We start from the raw sequence: 8885 nt of genomic DNA, 5'->3' as shown, positions 1-8885 counted from the left end.
ACATACATATTTCTTCAAGGTTCAAATTCATTGGAAGTAACACTTTTGTTTTTCAAGGCACTCATAGGGAGTTCGAATCCACTTCATCCTCGACTCTACTTGAAAACGTATTACTTTTTTATATTTTGAAGTAATTGCAGACAGTTCGAAACTTCTACACAAAAGCAGATTCGAATCTACTGCAAGTTCTAAAGATGCCTAATTCCATCATTAAATAAAGTCAACTTTAATCTTGGTTTACTTTCTGTATCTTTTCTTGGCTTTAAGAATTAAACAGAAAAAGATATAAAACTAGTTAAACCGAGATTAAAGTTAATCTCTATTGGTAGAAATAAACCACAACGTTGTGTGTGAGAGAGCTGTGAAGAGAAACAGAAATTTGCACAATTTTATTTTCAGCAGTCTAAGAAATATAAATCGACGACGTAGTTTCTTACGTTCTTATCTTTTATCTTTTAATAAAAAATGAATTCTTCCCTTACGCATGTAAAAGGAAACTCTGGAAAAAATAATCGAAAAAACTTCTCGCGATGATTCACGAAGCTTCCATTTTAAAAATTAAAACGGCGTGTTATAAATATTGCAAATTTTAAAACGTACAAACTATTTTAAAACAATGATGCATGTTGCGTGCAGCAACATTCTGGCTCTTGTAATATGCATGAGGCGAAAGAGTTCCGAAAAAAATTTCGAGCACTCGACTATACGTGCAAATTATATAGTTTCCCGAGAAACTGGATATCGTAAACATTAGAGATTAATGCGGATTAACATCGCGCTACGTTTTGCACGTGAAAATCGGCTCATTTCCCTGTCGATTGCGTGCCGGGCGGGCAATGAAAATGACGCGACGACGATCGCAGCGGGTATCGCGAGCGAGACGGTGCACCACGTCGCGTGCACACACGTCCAGCACACGTCATCACGCGATCAAGGGCGCGAGAAAGGTAAAAAGAAAAAAAAAGAAAAGGAGAAAGAAAGAGCGAGAGAAAGGGAGGAATACAAAGTGGATCGCGTGCCTGTTTTTTTTTTTTTTTTGCACCTCGCACCACCGATCGGCCATTCTTCGTCGCCCCGAACTCACGAGAGCCCACCCTTACGGATAGTCCTTATTCCGCATTATGTAATATCTTCCTGCGCGGTCCCTTTTAATGCCTCCTGGACAGGAATAGCGCGAGCGAGAGGACACCCGGTTCTCATACGTATCGCGTGATCGCGCGCTCCCCGGCTGGAATTTTACAAAGGGATGATGTAGATGCAACCGGCGACTCTGTCGGAAGATGAATTTCCGCAGGAGATTCCCCTTTGGGCAATTTCTTTACGCTTCGAAATTGTGGCTTATTATCTTTCGACTGCGAGTCTCATACGCGATTTATATACATTCGCCGTGCGAATTATATTTGGTTCTTTAATCGAAAGAGTGTCGACTTAAACAGAGTTCATCTACAATAATATCATCTTCCGCGAAATCTCGCGCGATTTATCTTTGACTCCATAAATGAGAATTATTCGCGGGTATTTTCTGCATTGCAGGCAAATTGGTTGTGCGATAGAGCGCAGTCAATCGATACGTGAAACATTAAGGCGTTCGTTCTTAAAAAAAAGGAGAGAGAGAAGGGTTTGAGAGAATCGAGAAAAGGTACCGAGACGCTATGTCTGTGAGTCATCGAGCACCATTAAGCGCTGCGCAGGTTACGATATCAATGACTTAACATCGTTCTGTATTACGGAGCGTGAGTAGGGCCAAAGTATCCGTCCTCGTACTTCCGGTCCGCACGCGACTTCTGCACGTGAAGACACGTGGCGCAAATCGACGTGTTTGCGTACACGCATGCACGCCAAGAAGAGTACGCGCGTGTGCCCGCGTTACTGTTCGAGGGAACAGTAACTACAACTCTCCTCGATATCCATACGTCATTTTTTTTTATTTTTCGTCGCGTAAGGCCGCTATTTGCGTCAGGCGATAACATCACTAGATAAAACGCGAAATTACACCTGACCCTTATCGCAAATGAGCGGAGCACTCGCGTGGAAGACAAACATTTGTTCTTAGGACACTTCTTGCGGTTACGAAGGATCTTCTTTATTTCAAGATAAATTAAAAACGGATTTATACACACGCTCGTCATTTACGCTATTTGTTGAATTAGAAAATAAAAGCATTTTAACAATTGTATCAATATTTTCTTGGAGAGATTTCTGAAAGAGATTTACAACTCTGTAAGCGCAAAACATTATTTTTATATTAGATTCTATATTAAATTTTATATTAAATAATATTCTCGAAATATTAATAAAAAATAGTTATCCACTCCTGATAATATTATATAAATATTATATAAAGAAGTAATACACACACACACACACACACACACACATATATTATTTACTTCAATATTTTAAATTATCGGGAATGTCATTAACTTTTAAATGTAATAATTATTATAAAGATTATCAATACTTTATGTATAATTCATATGAATTTTTAAACAAAAATAATATTTGTAGAACATATTTCATAATATACCACAGATATTGAAGTAATATATCACAAATATTATGAAAAAATGGGCATGTAACATTAACACAAAATATTCCCAAAGATTAAAATAATATTAAAAATATTAAATAATGTCCTGAAATAATATTATTTTAATATTACTTTAATTTTTAATAATATTCTAGAAATAGTGTGTGCTTATAAGGAATATCATCCTTTAAATACCCTCCACTCTCTTCTTTCCAAAATTACTAGCTAAAGAAGAATATATATTTATTATTTATATTCTATAATTGTGAGAACAAGAATTATTTTAGGATTCTTTTCGTGAATAAAAAAAAAATTATTTTTTATTTCTCTCTCAAAATAAATTAAAAACCGCCTTATGCACGCGTGTGTATACACTATTTATCGAATTAAAAAAAAAAGATCTATTTTTGATACGCGACTAATTTTTGCTGCGTCTCGCGATTTCCGGGCGATGCGCGATGTCTGGCGCCTCCGACCGGGCGAAAAGCCCGGTACTTTCTATCGGCAAATATTTATTCATAATTTCGTTTCAATCATGCATATATACGCGCGCTGATGTCGAGTGGATTTAGCCGCTGGTCAGTCCATCTTCTGGACAAACAACGCCGCGCGGGAGGGAGTATAAGGACACCTCCGTCCCAACGTCATACAAAACGTGCGCACACGCACACACGGAGCGATGTCCCCATGCGTAAAGCAAACACGCATAAAATTACGTATTCGTGGCCTGGCGTACCAGTCGGCGAGCGGGCGGATGTATTCTTAGAAAAACACGAGGCACGATTGATACGGGATGGACCGCCGCGATATATTTGCCCGACCACGGTCGATCGCGATTGCAACAATATTAAAATTTCCGCAACATCGCCCGAAGTTCACTATCTGTCGTTCACTATCTGTCTCCCTCTATCTCATTTCCGTTTTTTTCCCCTTGCAATTATTTGCCGTGGGAGAGCGAAGTAGAAAAATCCGCAACGTTCTGCTTTACTGATTTCTACGAATACTTTCATTGACTTGCAACATCTTTCTTACTTCGCGACGTAATTTTCTTCAAACATCTTCAGAAGTAGCCTGTTCAAGGAAGTAGAAGATTTATATTCCCTCGATGTTTCTTGCGAAGACATTTAATGGCATCTGACATTTTAATGTAAAGCATTCTTTTTTATATTATATTATTACGTAGAAATATTTCAGTTGCGTTTGTTATCTCTGAATACCGTCCAGGCAGCAAGCTGACATTATTTAGCATCATTTTAACGTTAAAATAAAGTCTTTGACGACATTTTGACGTTAAAATTCTGAAAAAATTGAAAATAATGTTAATACAAATAACATTAGCTTGCTATCTGGGCGCATCACTCTTAATCAGAGTTTGGCAAATTAATATATTTTTTTAATTAAATCAAAGTTAATGGCTTATAAAATTAATTTAATTACGTGAAAAGTTACATGAACAAAAAATATATCAATTTGAATAAATTTAGCAAAACACAAAAATAACTCAATTAAACGTTACGTTAAAATTAAATTAACTTAAAAGCTAATTTTGAAAAGTATTATTCAACTCTGCTTTTAACAAGTGTATCAAAATTTTCTTGGAGACATTTCTGGATAAAGTTACATCAATATCATGAATACATCCCGTCTTTTTCTCTCTCTCTCTCTCTCTCTCTCTCTCTCTCTCTCTCTCTCAAACTTAGCTAGAAGAACATTTATAATTTATATATTCTACTGATTAATTTATCAGTTTGCTCTACTTATCATTTATATATTCTATGGAAGTATTCTTTCGTTTCGTTCCAATTGCGAGGCACCGATATGACGTCCACTTTAACGCAGCCCGTTACGAAACTCTCTCAACTGTTCCGCAAGTTGCGTCTCGCAAAGGAAATGAATCGCACCGGATGGACCGGCTTTCTGGTCGACAAAAGTTAACGAGGTGTCGACCGAGGCAGTGGTCAGTCACTCCCCCGAAAGACCGGCAACTTGACCGGCCACCGCCGACAGTTGGCGGACAATCGTCCGATAATTGGCAGACATTGTCCCGCGCACGCGGCGAAAGCCGGCCAGAAGCCGAACGGAGGACCGTCCTTCTGCTTTACGATTTGTTGATCGCCGCCGCGATCCTGACTGATCGGAAATATGAATTTATCACCGATCACGTTACGGTGGCGATGACTGCTCGAGCGGTGATATCGATTATGAAGCGTTTGCATTATACGCCCGCTCGCTCCTCCTCATCTCGCTCCTCCTCATGTTTGCCCTCGTAAATCTGCTGTGATGACTGGATGGTCGCGTCGTCGCAACAACGGCGTGAAATCGAGAAAATTCGGGTAGAAATTATTGGGTAAATTACGAGCGTATGTCTATTATTTCACAAACTTAATCCGTTAACCTTATATATTTAATTGGTGCTTCAATTATTTTTTTTTTTGTCGATTATAACACGTTACGAGATAAATATTTTATTTATATAAATAAATAAGTTATTTATTTCGATATTATTGTACGTTCCAATTTAATTTTCTATCATAGTTTCATTGCACGTTAGATATATTTATTATGAATTTAATTTTTTAATACAAAGAAAATTAAATTTTTTATTGCGCGTTTAAAGGATATAGACATTAAAAAAAAAATTTTCCTCAATTAATTGACCAATAAATTTTTAAAATTAATTTCATTCGATTGAATCACGCGTATATAATAAAATTGTACAACACGAGCGAGACATTTTTGTTTCCCAATTAAGGACACATAGGGTGGCGGGATTCTCCCAATTTCGTCGAATCACGACGTCTACCACCATCTGTGTCCCTCGTGCCTTTTGAAGGATTGACCTGCCACCGCCAAGTTACATTCGCATTTAACATTAAATTAATCGGTTTCGGTTATTGTGTTATTGATTTTGCGGCGAGACTTCTAAATCAGAATCTCGCTTAATGTTGCCCCTAGCAGTTTGAACTTGGATATTTCATTGATCGAACTAAATATTTTAATTTTTCAAGAAATATTTTTTCTCAGTGTAGAACACGGAATGCCATAATAAAAGTTAAAGCATTAGCAAGCAAATGTTACTTTTTTTATGACATTTTCTTCGATAATCATTAGTTTAAAAAATTTCATTCTTTAATTGTGATAATTAAATACAATATATACATTTCTGTAAAATATATCTCGTTTTTTATTAATTGCATTCATTACGTTTATTTGCTAGGAATAAAATTTTATTTTATCTGTATTTGAATAAAGATTTATTTCAACGAAATAAATTTATACAAATAAATTTTAAAGTATTTTCTTTCTCAGTGTACATCTACAGAAATGTTTTTCCAAAACATATTTGTTTGAATTAAACAAATTTGTGCTACACATCAAAGAAAAATTTCTTTGATATAAAGAAATTAGAAATTTCTTGGCTGTTCTTTTTTATTAAAATTAAAGAAATAGTTTGATTGTACAACGCGAATAAGCAGAGAAGCTAAATTACTTTTACATTTCTGTCAGTACTTTCTTTGAATTAAAAAGTTATTTAAATTAAATAAATAATTTGAACAAATAATTTAAATTACGTACTTAAAAAAAACTAACAACATTATTTCTTGAAATCAAATAAATTTTTATTTTCCTCAAAGATACTTTCCACTTTAAAAATCCAATTTAAAGAAATGATTTCTTCAATTTAAACATAACTTTTCTCTAGAACGCAAAAAAGTATTATAATGTCTCATCGGATCGTGCGCAAAATTTCTTTTTTCAAGACGGGTTTCACGGTCCATTTGCCACCATTTCCCGTTCCCAACGCCATAAGAAAAACGCGCGTGCGTTTCTCCGTTTGGAAAAAAACTGCACGTCTGGGGAAAATAGCGCGGTACTCTCGAGCAGCGCCCGAATTGAATTTAAATGCGGCACACCCTAAAATTACATCCCCATTTGAAAGTCGCCCTCAATCGTCATGGCGATTCGCCGCGGTCCAAGGCGGCTCAATTGCGGCACAAGTGCGCGACGCAATGCATACGCTCGTATATTAAACAAATTTTTTCAGCGGCGATTTTAAAAGGCGACAGCTGTCAGTCCAGCTTGACAGACCGAAACTGCAGCGCGCGAACCGGACCGGACACGGGCGGTTCATTAAGCGGAGAACTTCCCCGATTCTTTTTTTTTCTAAGCGCGTTTCAATGAGACCTTAGCGAATAGCCGTGTACACGTACGAGAAATTCACAAGTGGTCGCGTTTTGTGTCTATAAACGTTATGAAAATTATCGTTACACAATATTTATCATTATTCAGTTACTTTATATCACATTAATAAATTATTTTATATATCATTATTATGTTATTAATATGTTTATGCTATTGATATATTGATTTTTATTATACGTGTATGTATTGTCTGTATTTTATCAATATAAAGGAAAATTAATGTTTTTGATGATAATAAACAATATCGTGCAATATTATTTATTATCATTAAAGTGCGAGATTAATTTACCATTATTTATATTAGCTCAAAAGGAAAATATAAACGTCAATCCTCCGTAGTCCAATCAGGGATTTGAAGATCAACTAATTTTCAATTTTGAATTATTCTGCCTGAAATTCAAATACGTAAAAAAATAAAAAACGTTTTCAGGTTAAACAATTGTGAAATTGTATTCTGAAATATTAGAAGATGAGTGCATCAAAACTTTTTCAAATTTTTTTCTAGCTCAAACATCCTTTCGAAAACATTATCAGACATCCCCAGATAGCACAAGATATTTATAAAATATTTACTAAATATTTATAATATTTATTTTAATATTTTATAAACATTTATCAAAACATTTAATAAATGTTTTTATGGCCGCAGATTGGACTGATCATAAATATTTATCATAAATGTTTTAAAAATATTTATGATTTATGATAATTATTTGAAAATGTTCAAAATATCCGCATAAATATTATATTACACCACATAATCCCAATGAGTAAAACAATATTTCTATATTTTCAAAAACAATTTTCGCAAAAAAATTCCATTTTTAGGAATTTTTTTCGGAAATTCCGAAGCGGTCACCCATCCAAATCGCGACTAATATTTTAGAAAATATTTTAATAATATTTTTGATAAAGATTTTTATAATCTTTTTCCGTCATATATATAAAATATGTATAAAATATTTCTATAATATTTATAAAAAATATTTATGATATATATTTATTAATATTTATCATAAATATTGTGTGCTATCTGGGTCAGTGATCCAGTTGGACTAAAAAAAGCAACGAGAAAAATGGACCAGAGGATTAATTAATTAATTAATTATTCGTGTTTATATCACTATGAAGCGCGATGCGGGCCGACGCTTTACCATAATTTTACTGTAAACTCCGTTGTCTTTGTTTTATCGAAAAACTATATATATCCTATTTGCGGAATTTTTATCTCCTTTTTTTTCTCGTTATCGTGATGTATACCGCTCGACGACGACGCCACGTCGCGTTGCGGTAATCAACCGGCGATCTCCGTCGGTTCTCCCGGGAGTTCGAGGGCGATCGATCACCGTCGGAAATTTTACAATATCACGCGGCACCGCGCGAATTAGGATACATGATCGATGACTTTCCAATCGTCGCGCCGCATTGTTCGGTCCTAAAGGGTCCGCGCGCGCGGGCTCGTTACCTACGCCGAGGCAATTTCCTGACCGGTTGAAGCGACACGTTACCTCCTCTGCATCACGCGCATTACGCTGAGGTTCGCGTACGTCGTTGTTGCGGTCTGGAGCACAGAAGGCGCATTATCGCGTGGGTCGCACGACGAGAAATAACAACAATCGATCTTCAGGCGTGCACACGTGCGGAGCGTTAAATTGAGAAGATATATATTTTTTTTTTTCTTTCTAAATTGCCGCGGGTAAAATATATATCTGTTGAAAATGATTATAAATAAGTCAAGGCGGTTAACAAAGGAAAAATTCAATTCGCGTGTAAGTTGATTAAGGGAAAGATTATATTGAAAAAGTTTGTTTATAAGTTATCGTATTGTTTATTATTGGTTGAAACTTGGAGATGAAAGAAGGGAACGCTATCTCGCCAATGCATCGATCTAAAAGTTTTTTCTTATTTAAAATAATTCAGTTTTTTATTTTAATTACTATAATTATTGACTAACGGAAATTCGTAGGAAGAAAATGAGTTGGAAAAGAAACAGTAAAAATTGAAAAAAATAGAATTTGATATATTCTCATCTTCAAATCTTTAAAAATTGTTTAAGTTATTAATTTCTTTTAATCTTTTATGCAAATCAAAATCTAGAATTCTCATACTTGTGATATAAATTTTTAAAAATCTTTGGAGAATTTTTGAAATT

Source organism: Solenopsis invicta, chromosome 6 (genome assembly GCF_016802725.1).
Source record: "Solenopsis invicta isolate M01_SB chromosome 6, UNIL_Sinv_3.0, whole genome shotgun sequence".
NCBI classification, from domain to species: Eukaryota; Metazoa; Arthropoda; class Insecta; order Hymenoptera; family Formicidae; genus Solenopsis; species Solenopsis invicta.
This window is presented reverse-complemented; position numbering follows the sequence as displayed.